This window comes from Pinus tabuliformis, chromosome 8, assembly GCF_031772625.1.
Source record: "Pinus tabuliformis cultivar Carrire ecotype Pingquan chromosome 8, CPIR1, whole genome shotgun sequence".
Classification (NCBI taxonomy): domain Eukaryota; kingdom Viridiplantae; phylum Streptophyta; class Pinopsida; order Pinales; family Pinaceae; genus Pinus; species Pinus tabuliformis.
This window is the reverse complement of record NC_142294.1, coordinates 1,691,662,988-1,691,677,761: the sequence shown is the minus strand read 5'-3', so window position 1 is coordinate 1,691,677,761 and position 14,774 is coordinate 1,691,662,988.

The following is a 14,774-nucleotide window of genomic DNA, read 5'->3' as shown; positions in this document are numbered from 1 at the left end:
AACAATTAATTGATTCTTGTACGGATTGGTCTTGTACAATGCTATCAAGGACCCTTTGAAAACAATCATTTTTTTAAAGTAATGATTTATTACTGGAGAAGCCTAGTTTTTGACCAAATTCCTAATATTCAAGCCTATGGCCTTGCTATTGCTATGCAATTCATGGTAATGTTAAATTCTTAAAGTAAAAGGATGAAAATGAAAGATTCATAATTTTACTTAAATTTTTAACATTACCATGAAATGACTCAGGGTGTTTGAGAGTAGTTCCAAACTCATTGAGTGGAGAAAGTAGAATTTTAGATTCCACTCAAAATCCAGCAGACTAAATAGTTTTTCAGGATTTCAGGATTTGGGGATTGCAATGTTTCGATTGGATTTTGTCATGTACAAGGGCATGGAACTAGCATATAATCAGGAGCACCAATCCCTCTATGTATCTTGATGTTAGTAGCATTGATTGTTGAACTCCTCTATCATGATCCTACTAAAAATGTACCCATCACTCAAACAAAATCTTGAATTGACATTCTAAGCATTTTCTATCTTATTTTAATGCTTAGAGGGTGATATTGATGATGAAGATTCCAATATAGGCAAAGATTTTGATGATATGTATGTATTGGTTGTAGCATGATTTTTTTTGGATGCTAGAGGCCATCTAGGGCCTTTTTGTTGATGTATTTTCAGTTTAGAGATGGATTGCACTCATTGTTATTTTGGTTATTTGCACCCTTACATGCTATATAAATGAGAGCATTTGCTTATTTGTGTATAAATGGTTTGGATTTATATGGATGAGCATTAATACATAGTTTTTTGTATGTTTGTTTAAATTTGAATATTAAATGTGTTTTCGGTTAACCGTTTTTTTGGTCCAATTTTTTTTTACCAGTTTCGGTCCAGTTCCAATTGATTCCCGGTCCTAGGGTCCTGCTGGTTTGATGACTGGTCCAATTTTGATAACATTTATTTGTAATGCATATGGCTTATTTCTTTCAAATGTTTCATTTCCCTATCACATTCATTAATAGTCAGACCAAGCTATATATGATCTTCAATGATGCAGAAGATAAGTATTACTTGCCATTAGAAGGAAGGAATGCTTCTTCCTTGAAGCATGGTTGGAGTCATCACTTTATGTTTCTTATGTCACTTTGGAGGTGCAATTTGTGGTGACAATAAGATTGTCTATTCAGTTTTGTGCAAGTGAGTGACACCTTCAATACTATCTTAGTCATATGAAGAAGGTATGGGTTATTGCATGTTTCTTTTGATAAGTAAACATAACTTACCATGAGAATGAATAAATGTTTCGTCCTTGAATTATGGTTGAAGTTATCACTTGATATTTCTTATATCACTTTGAAGATGTAATTTGTAGTGGCAATATGTGGGACATCCAAAATAATTTTTAGTCACAAGAAGAGAGTATAGGCTTTATTTTCTCATCAAGAAAGCATCATAAATGTTGTCATGTTGATGCTATTCTTTGGAAGCCATTAAATATTTTGTTGATTTATGTTGTTTAATGAATGAATGTTGGTTGTATGTGAGAAGGCAATGGTTAGTTTCAAGAGGAAGAAATGGAGGATTAATGTGAAACAAAATTCCAAATTATGAATATGTGAGAGTATTTTTGACTTAAAATGATGGAAATCACATTTGTTGGTTCCCAAGGTGTTTTAAATACAAAAATGAGGTTAATTATTATTTTAGGATTTTAAAGTATCTTTCAACCAATTGTTTGTATGATAACACTACTTTACCTTCGTAAATATATCCATCATAAAAATACTTATTTTAGCATTAGAATACTATAAACTTTATGATAAATTTGCATCTTTGATTGAATGTATTAGAGATGTTGTTTTATGAAGTTTTCTTCTTCGGAAATTAAATTTACATTGTTACGTTATGGGTATCCATGGATATTTTTTAAAGGCATGAGAGCCTTTTGGTTTGCAATTAGACTTCCATCTTTCATGTTTCAAGTAGAATGCCATGTTGACAAGAAATAAAAATAATGGTATGCAGAAATCCTTGAAATAATGATATAGTAGAAAAGATAGACAGAAAATTTGGAGGCACAATGCAACAAGATGTATCATTGGTTATTAATTTGGTAATGAGTTTGCAATCAACAACTTCTTTGAAAGGATGTCGATTGGGTCATCTCCAGATGAGGGAAATGAAGAAGAGTTTGTTCAAAAAGCCCTTGGAAATGTGGAAATGGAATGGTTGGCTCAAGAGATAAAGTCATCTATGGAGGAACATATTGAAGCTAAGAATGAACATGCTTTCACCAACATTTTCTTATGATTTGCAAAGTAATTTTGATTTTAGGCTTGTTTAATAGGATATATACAAAGTTAACAATTTTGGTATTCCTTTGTGAGGTAAAATCAAATGTTTTTAATTGGATTTCCTATTCTTAGTAGTGACAATAGGATTGTCTATTCTTTTTTGCGCAAATGTGTGACATCCAAAAAAATATAGTCATATGAAGAAAGTATAGGCTTTCTTTTCTCATCAAGAAGTCATCATAAATATTGTCATGATTGATGTCATCGACTCTCTATGGTTTTTGGAAGCCTTGGAATCTTTTGTTGATTTATGTTCTTTAATGAATGAATGTTGGTTATATGTGAGAAGGCAATTGTTGGTTTCAAGAGGAAGAAATGGAGGATTAATGTGGAACAAAATGCCAAATTACGAATATGTGAGAGTATCTTTGACTTAAAATTATGGAAATCACACCTTGTTGGTTCTCAAGGTGTTTTAAACACAAAAATGAGGTTAATTGATTTTTTAGCATTTTAAAGTATCTTTATCACAAATGTTTGTATGATAACACTCCTTTACCTTCTTAAATATATCCATCATAAAAAACTTATTTCAGCATTAGAATACTATACACTTTATGATAAATTTGCATCTTTGATTGAATACTTTAGAGATGTTGTTTTATGAAGTTTTCTTATTCAAAAACTAAATTTGCATCGTTAAGTTATGGGTATATATGGAATTTTTTGAAGGCATGAGAGCCTTTTGGTTGGCTTGCAACCATTTTGCGTCCTTTGTTCTTGGGTTTCTGTCAATTGGTAATGTCTAGGGCGTGGGATATAATTTGTGTAAATAATGGTGTCTGTTGTCACGTGAATTGTTCAGTGTGGGTTGAAGGGCTCCTATGGGTTGGTTTTCTTGGGTGTTTGAGAGTCTTCTGTGTCAAGGGTCTTATGTTTTGTGTGAATATGAGTATTTGTTTAATGGTGTTGGAGAATGGACCCTCTGTAGAGGCCACTACGACCTCTTTCCAACACTTTAGTGCTTCTATTGAGTCTAAGGTCTGTGTCATGAGCATTGGGGATGATATAGTGGGTTGGAGCTTTGGTTCTGTGATGTATGTGTATGGTCTTTTCTCTTGTTTTTCACAGGAAGAGGTATACATAGTAGGTACTCTAGGTGCGCTCTCCCGATATTTGTCATGCCATCACATCAACGAATTCATTGTAGGTAGGGAGAGGAGGCAATGGTCCAAGAGGGTAGAGAGGAGTGAGGCTTTTCTCTCATGACTTGGCTGCCACTTACTTCAATGCAATTTTGCTAGAAACAAGGAAGGAAATTCACAAAATTTAGACTCAAGCTGGTGTGGAGAAACAATCCCACTTAGATTTAGAAATCTTAGAGGATATGTCGACTTGGATTCTTAATATTGGGCACACAAGGGGTAGGAAGAAGCAATATAAGAACTCAGTGGCCTTGCACTAGCAAATGAAGACATTGTTTGGTTTGTTCCTGAAAGACAAGCAAGTGGAGCGGTCTTGGAGGACAAAAAAAGAATGCTCATGAATCAATGCGTATGCTTGGACAAGATTGATTCTTGCCTTGCCCATGTGGAGGGGCACATTACATATGAATTTGATAGTGGGAATTTGCTAGATCCTCCAGATTTGAGCGCGAGGGTACCAACAACAATATCTTCTTCATATAATGGTTAAAGTTCCTAGTGGCTGGATTTGTAGTTCTACATTCTTTGTGTTTTGGATTTTCCTAGTCAAAAGGGCTTTTGGCTTTATGATGTACTTAGTTTTTATTACTCTGTGTTGGTCATGGTGTAGTGTTCAGTCTTATGAATTTTGTGGCCATGGTGTGGTGTTTAGTCTTGTGAATTTTTATCCAGGGCTGTATGGAAATATGTAAGCCAACTAATAGTAATGGTTTGAGGAGGATTAAAATCCTCAGGGCACATTTTGGCAAAACTATGTAATCCTGATTTTTTGACATTACAAAGCATTAATTTACAAATATAAAGTTGCAAGTTGCAAGTTGTTTTTTTTTTGTTTGTTTTTCAATAAGAAAAAAACCAACAGATTTTCTATTATTAAATTGAGACTTCTGTGATCCATAATAGTTGTAAGAAGAGCTTCGGCGTAAATCACATATAGAAAGAGATCTTTGTCGACGCGTCGACAAAGATCTCTTTCTAGATGTGATTTACGCTGAAGCTCTTCTTACAACAAATTTTCTATTAGTAAAACAATGTTTATAGATACAATATATGCCATGTTCTTATCCATTCCTCTTCATAGATAATACAATTTAAATCTATGATCAACATAGCATTGTATGTTGTGTAATCATATATCTGAGATATACATCTTATCCATTTTGTGACTATGTACATCTAGTCGTAACCTATAAAAAATTAAAATTGTAGCAAAAATCAGTCTATCAAGTAGCCATATATAGATGCCCTACATCATATAAGCACATTAAGTTGGTTTTCTTTATATATATATTGTGTTAGTAACAAGAATGTAATTATTTGTCGATGTTTCAAATGCCAACAGGGATCCATAATCAGGACAATTACTGAATGATGATAGAAGAAGAGCTTAGTGAGAGGCAACTCTTCTTTCTATCTTTATTCTGAAATTTTAGAGTAAAACGGTCTCATTCCATGTATCCCCTCCGTATAGGGTATAATTTTGGATTTCAGGCATCTGTGGTTCATTTCTTTTAAGTTGAATCTCGGAGTACCCACAGTAATGATCATACTTGTCAACGTTTCAAATCCCAAAAAGGATCCATCATCAAGGCAATTACTGAATGATGATAGAAGAAGAGCTCAGTGAGAGAGCTTTTCTACTATCATCATTCAGTAATTGTCCGAATGATGGATCCCTGTTGGGATTTGAAACTTTGACAAGTATGATCATTATTGTGGGTACTCCGAGATTCAACTTAAAAGAAATGAACCATAGATGCCTGAAATCCAAAATTATATCCCTGTACGGAGGGGATACATGGAATGAGACCATTTTACTCGAAAATTTCAGAATAAAGATAGCAAGAAGAGTTGCCTCTCACTAAGCTCTTCTTCTATCATCATTCAGTAATTTTCCTGATGATGGATCCCTGTCGGGATTTGAAATGTTGACAAGTATGATCATTACTGTGGGTACTCCGAGATTCAACTTAAAAGAAATGAACCGCAGATGCCTGAAATCAAAAATTTAATTATTGTTGAAAAGAAGAGGATGTTATAGTTTTAACATCCATGCAACCAACATCAAAGATATGACCATGCACGAAATAAAAACTTTGGGACAACATATTCACATATCTAATTTTTCATGTTTGTTGTTTAAGAACTACTTCCTTTTCTGACATTTGAATATGTTGGATATATATATATATAGTTTTCTCTATGAACAATGTAAATAGATTTGCACATGGTTAATGTTATCTAATTCCTGTAGAATGATTTTTTTTATATATTGATGTTATAGTTTTGTTTTGTTGTATTGATGTAATAGTTTTCTTTTAAATTAAATTAGAGAAATAATGAACTAGTGTCAATGCATCACTATTTTTATTTATATATTATTATTATAATAATCGTGCAATAACTTAATTTCAAACATACTTAAATAATAAAATAATTAGAGCTATCTCAAGTATTACAAAGTGGGATAGAGATGTAAACACATTTTTATAAAAAGTAATGACTTGCATAATTAACACTTATTCCATTTTAGAATGCAGATTTCCAAAGTGTATGCAACCCTATTGACCGCTATTATGTGCCTAATGAGTCCATTATTGGTCGTCTTCACGCGGCTCATGGGATGTTTGATTTCATCTGAAGCACTATTGGGGTTAAATAGGGTTGTCCACTGTCCCCTACCTTGTTCGCGATCTATATTGATGAGTTGGAGGCATTTCTACATGAGCATATCCATAACAATGATGGTTGCCTTCTTCACCAGGTTCTGATATCTATTCTACTCTTTGCTGATGATGTGGTCCTCCTCTCCTCATCCCCAGAAGGGTTACAAAGGTAGGTGGATGCCTTAGCTCTATTTTGTGATCATTGACAGTTGACAGTCAACCTGGGTAAAACCAAGGTTATGATCTTCAATTGAGTGAAGAAAACCTTAGATCTTCACTTCCTATTCAGAGCGGAGGAGATTGAGATCACCAACACATATACTTACTTGGGGGTGCAATTCTCAGGTCCTCCCTTCAGTTTGCGACCAACGCTTCAACCTCAAATCAACAAAGGATATGGATCCTTAGCCCTTCTCTTCCAGGACATCTCGTTGAAGATGAGTTTCATGGACACCTTGATCCGTCCCACTGTTCTATATGACTTAGATATTTGGGGACCACATTTACTTGATTTAGATTGGGCTTCAGTTAAGAGAGTCCATATTCTTTTTCTCTGTCACATCATTAGATGCAAATTGGCAGTACCACAACACATCATCCTTGAGGAGTTTGGAGCTCAACCCTTTCTGCTTGAGACAATCTTCACATTGGTTTCATTCTTGCATCGTGTCCAGAGCTTTGCAGACTCGATAAAGAGTAGGTACCATTATCCTTACTTGGCATATTTTTCTTCTGAGACTATTACCTGTTCTACTCCCTCAGGTAGGGCCAGATGTTAGTTTATAGGATTTTAAGATCTCTTAGAGTGAGTGGGAATTAATTTGCATTGTCTACCTCCTTTCTGATATTCCTTAGATGCTCCTGGTCACCTTTTACCTACTAGACATGAGCTAAACAAGATCATCAGGGAGGACAACTACAACCAGTTCATCTAGGTCAATCCTCCAAGAGGGTTGCGCCCAAAGATGGCCTTCTACACTGAACACTTCTTGGAGTTGAGAGACACGATGTTCAACCCCATTATATGTTTCATCACTGGATGCATGCTCTTTGCATTCCTCTAGGCCAATTCAGAGTAGGTTCTCATAGACTTCGGGTAGAGACAGACCACCAGGTTGATAGAGCAGACAAAATTTGTCAGGTATGTCATTTACAAGAAGTGGAGATGGAGGTACACTTCATTCTTGGATGCCTTGTCTACTATGAGATCAGAGGAAGGTTTCATTGCTTGTTTAGAGATTCTCGGACCCTCGTTGACTTTTTCAGGTATCTAGATCAAATATGTATATCCCTATTTATGCAGTAGGCTCTTAGGTTCCATGCACATATTCTTCAGCCTCCCATCAGACCAGACCCCACACATAGGATCACGACATTTTTCAGGGTACTACCTTCAGATAGAGGCAACAAGAGACCAATTGATACCAATACATATCTAAACTCTATCTCAATGAGGATTCGTGGGACCTCACCCTGCCACATGAGATCTTAGCAGCAAATATGTTCCTAGGAGATGGACTAGGTCCTCCAGACCTCAGTAATGTGCGAACCCCCCAAGGAACAATTTAGTGGACAATCTGCACTTTCCACCGACTCTTCATCAGACCAACAAACTTTGTTGAGTTTCTTCAATGTTCTTCATTCAACCACAAATGTTAGGAGAGATGGGTTTAATCCTGAAACTCATTAGCTCCTGGATCTTCTCTGCTAGGGCTAGACGTTTGTAACACCCTCCTCCCACATCTACCCAAGCAACCAGCCAGCCGGGGTAAACATGCGATGAGAGACCACTATGATAAGATTCAACTTCCTTAGTGACTTTAAGGAAATGGAATTGATGGAACATCACATACAGTCATCCAACATCATCCAAATAACCTTCAGGAGACAAATCAACCACTTAGACTACCTATCCTTGGGTCCCACTGCTGTTTGAGAGACTTAGGGGCATGGTAACACTCCCTAGACACTTCCCAGGTGAGTTAGTTTCAGGACTAATGCTCCCTAGACACTGCCTAGGTGCTTTATAACACTCCCAAAGCACTGCCCAGGCGAGTTAGTCTCAGCACTAGTGCTAGCATTCCGGGATTTGAGCCACCTTTTTCGGCCCAGAGCTCGGGACACTGCCCAGAATTGAATGATCACTTAGAATTAGTAACGATGCAAGGAAAAAATGATGCAAAAGCAATAATATGAACAAGATCATCGCCAGGCCCCTACTATCCATGATAGACATTTCGTCAAAGATATCATCAACACGTAACCTACATGTGTAAAAAACAAAATTGAGTGTAAGGATGTCATACTTATCTGAGAATCGCTATGAACCATTCTTCCCTCATGCCATTTGTTGCATTATCCTCCATTAACTCATAAACACATTATCCATTCATATACAAGTAAAAACATGTTGAGAGCCATACATAGCTGCTGTCATGAAATGTGCATATAACCAGCATAATAGGAACAAAAATACAATAAACATATCAACCATCAAATCCATAAATACATCAATACTTTTACACATGAAAATCAAGGGAATGGATTCCTCATTAATAAATAAAATGAACCAACCGGAGATGGGACTACCACATTCCACCCGACTGTAGAATGGCTGAGCCAAATCTCTCTTCATCCATTCACCCCCATGCCATATTCCAAGCATGAATGTGGGATCTCATGGAACATCAATCAAAACTCATCCAAGGCTTTCAGAGGCCACCCACCTCAACCCATTAAACAATGATTTCACCTCACAGTCAGACATCACCAAAAGACATCATCAGATTGGTCTCCTCCAGGGCTTCCAGAGTGTTTGTCCAACCAAGGATTCCAGAACTAGTAACTCAACCCACAACTTATGCAGGGCTTCTAGAGCATTTGTCCAACCAAGGCTTCCAGAACTAGTATCTCAACCCACAACTTATACAAGGCTTCCAGAGCGTTTGTCCAACCAAGGCTTTGAGGACTAGTAACTCAACCCACCAAGGGCTTCAAGAGAATTTTTCCAACCAGGTCTTCTAGGACTAGTAGCTCAACCCAAGCTGTTACAGGGCTTCCAGAGCGTTTGTTCAACTAGGGCTTCTAGGACTAGTAATTCAACCCAAGCCATTATAGGGCTTCCAGAGTGTTTGTTCAACCAAGGCTTCTAGGACTAATAACTCAACCCAAGCTAAGGAAACATGAGAACCAACCAAAACAAAGCAATGAAAGTAAATCCACAATCACCATGGATATCCAGGAAATGGCAAGGCTAGGCAATCCACTGTCGATTGAGGCAATCCTCCATTCCAAAGACAGATCACAACCAAGAAACCACATGCACGTGCAATGCATGCCAAAACTAGGGAAGAAACCATACATGCAATTCGATACCTACAAGAAAATATGATGTAGTTGTTGATGTCGATGCCCTCTTGCACTTCCCTGCTCTTTCTTTGCCTTCTTACTCCAAGAATCCAAGTATGCCACACCCTCCAAGAGTGCTCCAAGAAAACTCTAAGTAGCCAAGAGTATGAGAGAGAGAGAAAGAATAATGAGAGAGCTCCAAAATTGAACTGACAAAAGCTTACCAACTGATCCTCATAAGCCTTTTTATGAATGAGGCCTCTATTTTCTTCATTTTCCATTATTTTCCTTCATTTTCCTCCTCACATGCAACCTGTGACCTTTCACCTTCTTTTTCTCCTAATTTACATTATTTTAATAAATAAATGTGCCAAAATGCCTTTTAATGCCTTAGCCATTGCCTTTGCCAATTTCCTTAGCCATAAACAATCAAATGAACACCCCTAGGATGTCTTGCCCAACATTCAGCTTGGAATACGTGTCCCAGTCATCCATGGTTATTGTTTTTAACATTTATTACATGGAATTTTATAATGTTGATTTACTTCATGCGTTGTATCTTTTTTAGGAGACCGATTGGTTCTCCTGCTTTGTATGGACATCATTGTACTCAACATTACCTTTGACCTACTTTGTGATCATTAGTTAGACATAAATATAATTGTCTTATCTTATCTAACTTTATGTATATATAAATAACATTTTGATAATTTTTTGTTTGATAAAAAATATATATTTATACATAAATCTTTGTTCAATGAAAATCCATAGTTATTGAGAAATCTTCTAATACATAATTATGGAAAAATATTCATCATCAATTATATATTTATGGTTATAAAAAAAATTTGTTTTAAATTTATAATTCTCTTCGAATTTTCTTATGGAACAAAAAAAACATATGAGAATTTATCACGAAAAAAATATATATTTTAAATTAAAAAAAAAATTATTATAAAAAATATAAAAGTAATTTTAAGAGTAATTTTAAGTAAAAGGAGTTGATAACTTTTTCAATTTGTAACGGCATAAAATTTCATCTCAGACAAAGGGATGTCCCGTGCAATGCCGCCATAGTCTAACTAGCTGGAGGAATTGCTCAGAAAATTATGGAAATTCCGGTTATATTTAGAGAAAATCTGGCAAGGATTTTTGTAAATCCATGTTATAGTTGTTAAACTTCAAAATTTTAGGTGTTTTAGACTTTTTTGATTTTGATGGTGCTGAATCCATTTCCACCATCAAAAAACACGATTCAAACACTCTCTACAAGATTTTTTGAATTTTTTTTACCTAGATTCCGGCCACTTTTGACCATCCAGGCAATTCCTTTGCGTCATTAGACGACTCCTACAATGCACCCTCAACTCAAATAAATACACACCAGGCTTTAGGGTTTCAAGGAGCTGCTCTAAACCTACAAATTTCTCTCTCACAGGTTTTTGGGTCCTCCTCACTCGCCGGACATGGTGGCCACTACCACGAGGAACGCAATGCTCTCCTCTGCAACAATAACATCTCCATTCATCGGCTCTCCTTCCGCACTTTGACCGCCACTGTAGACACGCTCATTAAAACACTTTGTTGCACCAACAGAATTCAAGTCACATTGGACACCTTCAATCACCTGCTTTCACCTAAATCTAAATCCATGTCCATTCTCATCACCCGCAATATTTTGTTATGTAGCCTTGTTTGACGAAGTCAACATGAATCGACATTGTTAAACAGGTTGATGATTGAAGCTGACATCCTTCCAGACCTGATAATTTTGATGATTATCATTAATTTTCATTGTGAAACAAGTAGATTGGATTATGCATTGGAAGTGTTTGAGGTAGTGGAAGCACATGGGTATGTTTCGAATGTTGGAAGCACAAAAGGCTTTACAGGGATATCAGAGTTGAGCATGCTATCAAGGGTTTTCAATCAAATGATGAGCAAACGAAAAGTTCTTGATTTTTTTACTTATAATACCCTAACAGACAGGCTTTGCAAGACTGGGAAATCCCATTAGTTGTTATGCTGCAAAAGGCCATGAGCTTGACAAAATCACATTTAACACTCTAATGGACTAACTATGCAAAGAAATTAAACTCCAAGAAGTCAAGAAACTACTGTATCTGAGAATCTGAGAATCTCTAAAAAAGCAATGAAACCTTCCTCTGATCTCGCAGTAGACAGCGCATCCAAGAATAAGTGCACCTCAGTCTCCACTTCCTATAGATGACATACCTTGCAGATTCTGTCTGGTCTATCCACCCGGTGGTCCATCTCTACCCAAAGTCTATGAGAACCTACTCTGAACTGCCCTAGAGGAATGCGAAGAGCATGCATCCAATGGTGAAAAGTATATTGGGTTCGAACAATAAGCTCGTCTCTCAACTCCAAGAAGTGCTCAATGTAGTAGGCCATCTTTGGGCGCAACCCTCTCTGAGGATTGACGATATTGTTGAAATGCACCTGGCAAGATCTAGTAATAGGGAGTAAATTGCAATTATAGGCTAATTATAGGCTAGGCAGGCAATCTGAAATAGGCTTGGTGGCTGTGTTGATGGAATCATCCAATTGAAATTTCTAGAAAAAGTGCACCATGTGTTAAATATGAAAACACATATGATTTAGTGCTTAGTGAGTGATACATCTTTATTAAATGCACTAGTTGTTCAGTCTGAAATGGGTTTGGCCTAGCAGTTGGTATGTACTTGCAACGGGTGTAGTGCCCTAGGTAAATAACATTGACAGTGCTCACATTTATAACCTAGAATTGGTTTGCTAAAAAGGTTAGTGAGTTGTCGTTTGACATTGATAAAGTGGACCTTGCAAATAATAATAGCAGTGAGTTGCAGATTCATCTGATATGTTGTTAGTGATGGAAGGGTTATTAAGGCTGTCAAATACTATACAATGTATCTGCCTTTGCTGCAGTTTACATTAGCTGAATGGTTTGTTTGAAGTGGTCTTGAGGAATTGTTTTATGGAAATTAGTGTTAGCATTTGCTTCCCATAGTTGCAATTTCTAATTTAGGTAAAATATATGCACTTATTGTAATAGCACCTACTAGTATAGAACTTACCAACGTTGATATAAATACTATGAAGCATTGTTATGGGTGTGAATTGATGGAGGGTCTACTCATGGTTTTCTCTAGTGGTTGAGTTGCTAATGATGAATTTCTTATGGGAAGTTTAAGGTACAATTAAACATTCGATTAAATTAGCTCTCCATTGCATTCAGTAATTTTGTACCATGTGACAAACTTTAACAATTTGCAGTGATCCTCACTCTAGGTTTCATATGGGTGCTATAGGTTGTTTGAGAAATTGACGACTTTTCATGATGTCATATAATTAGTTTATCCAGTTCGCTATAATGGGACATAAGACCATACGTGCATTGACCTGGCAACATGACATTTGGTTGTCTTAAAACTTAACATGGGAACTTGCCTCACTGGGATTGATGTTATCGCATTGAATGTCGTCTGACTGTATGAACACTATGTATTTGAGAGGCTAGGTGGTAAATTAATCTACAACAACAACATGAGATTATGAAAGCAGAGATCAGACCTTATCCAGAGAGGTCTGCTGAATCTAACTGTACTTTGTGGCTGTGGCAAAAGGTGTTGGTTTAACCATCCTCCAATTTAGAACCCTCTGCTTCTTTTGTTATATTCCTAAATTTTTTGGACTAGGGTCACTTCGTAATCACTTACTTGCACATATGAAGCTCGAATGACAATACCTAATGCTTAAAATGGAAACCACACATTGGATCTACTTCTCACAGTATGTTAAGATAAATTAGTTTAAGTTCCTTTGCATGGCTGATTTGAAGTGCCACCTCTAAGCTTCCATTCTGACTAGAATACTGAACTTTGTTGTTGTCACCACTTGTAAATGTGTCATGCTGTTAATAATAGTCTTTGCTGGAAGTGAGAACTATGGAATTGATCTATTGCATATTGCATAAGAATTATGATTTGCAATCCCATGTTATTTCCTTTTGATGCAGGAGCATTCAACTCAACAATGTCATTATATTCTAGTTAACTTAGGGGGTCTTGTGTTTTCAAGGAAGTTGGATTCCTATGTATCAAATTAATGTAATTATTAATGTTTTGAGTGATTGGAATAGGAATTAATTAGATATTGTGAGGATATTTGTAAATGCTCTAGAATGTAGGAGAACATGAGTGATGCTGAGTGATTAGTGGGGATTGAGAGATTTGGAAATCAATTGTAAGTCTTAGATTAGAAATTGGTTTCATGGTTTGTGGAACTAGAGAGGATTCTTAGGGATTAGTGGAGTCAAAAGTGGACTTAGAGGATATTCGGGATTTAGTTCAGCAGATTAAGGATCTGAACCAGAATTGGTTAGCAAAACCTTTTGTATAAATGTAAGCAAAAAAGGCATTGAGTCAGTTAGTCAATCAGTCAGTTAGTTAGAGTGAGAATTAAAGTTCAGAGATTAGATAGGGTTGACTATAAGCCTACGGGCATGAAAGGAAAGGCCACTGATATAGAAGATCAGGTCGAGAAAGAAAGTATTGTGTAAATGTTTGTTTATTAATACATATAACTCGATTTCTGAGTATGAGTGGATTGTATTGAGTAATCAAATGATAAATTTTGTGTGAATTAGAGTAATTCTATGTAACATAGGTTTGTAGGTGTGCAGAATCAAAGAAGAAGACAAAGTAGAGTGCATGGGTTTACACACATACAATATTGGAGAAAACCTTCAATGTTACATTGAAGTTATAGCTATAAGGTTTCCTAAAACTTAAGGATTTATGAAGGAAGCGTAAAGGCACGAATAAATGAAGTAATGGAGCAGAGATTGAGATCAGAACAAGTGAATACCGAAAGGCAAGAACAAATACACAGGCAGAAAGCCAAACGAATGGGCTATTACACAGTAAGAAACAAAAGAATGTAACAATGCACAGGAACTTTTGGATCAGTGAGATAAATGGATGAGAGTGTGTGAGATAGATGGCTAAGATTAAGTCGCACAAGATAAATTCAAGAAGATGAATGGCGAAGATTAAAACCATGTGCAGAATAGTGGAGCGGTCTTCGTAGGCGGTAAGCAGTTTCTCGCGTGCCCTAAAAGTTGTAAGTGTTATTCTACAATTTCAAGTGATTACCCTTAGCGAGCGACATGTAGCATGAGAAAACTACTTTTCTCACGCGCTCTTGACTTGATATCAGTCGTGCACGATTTCACAGGAGATTGCGCA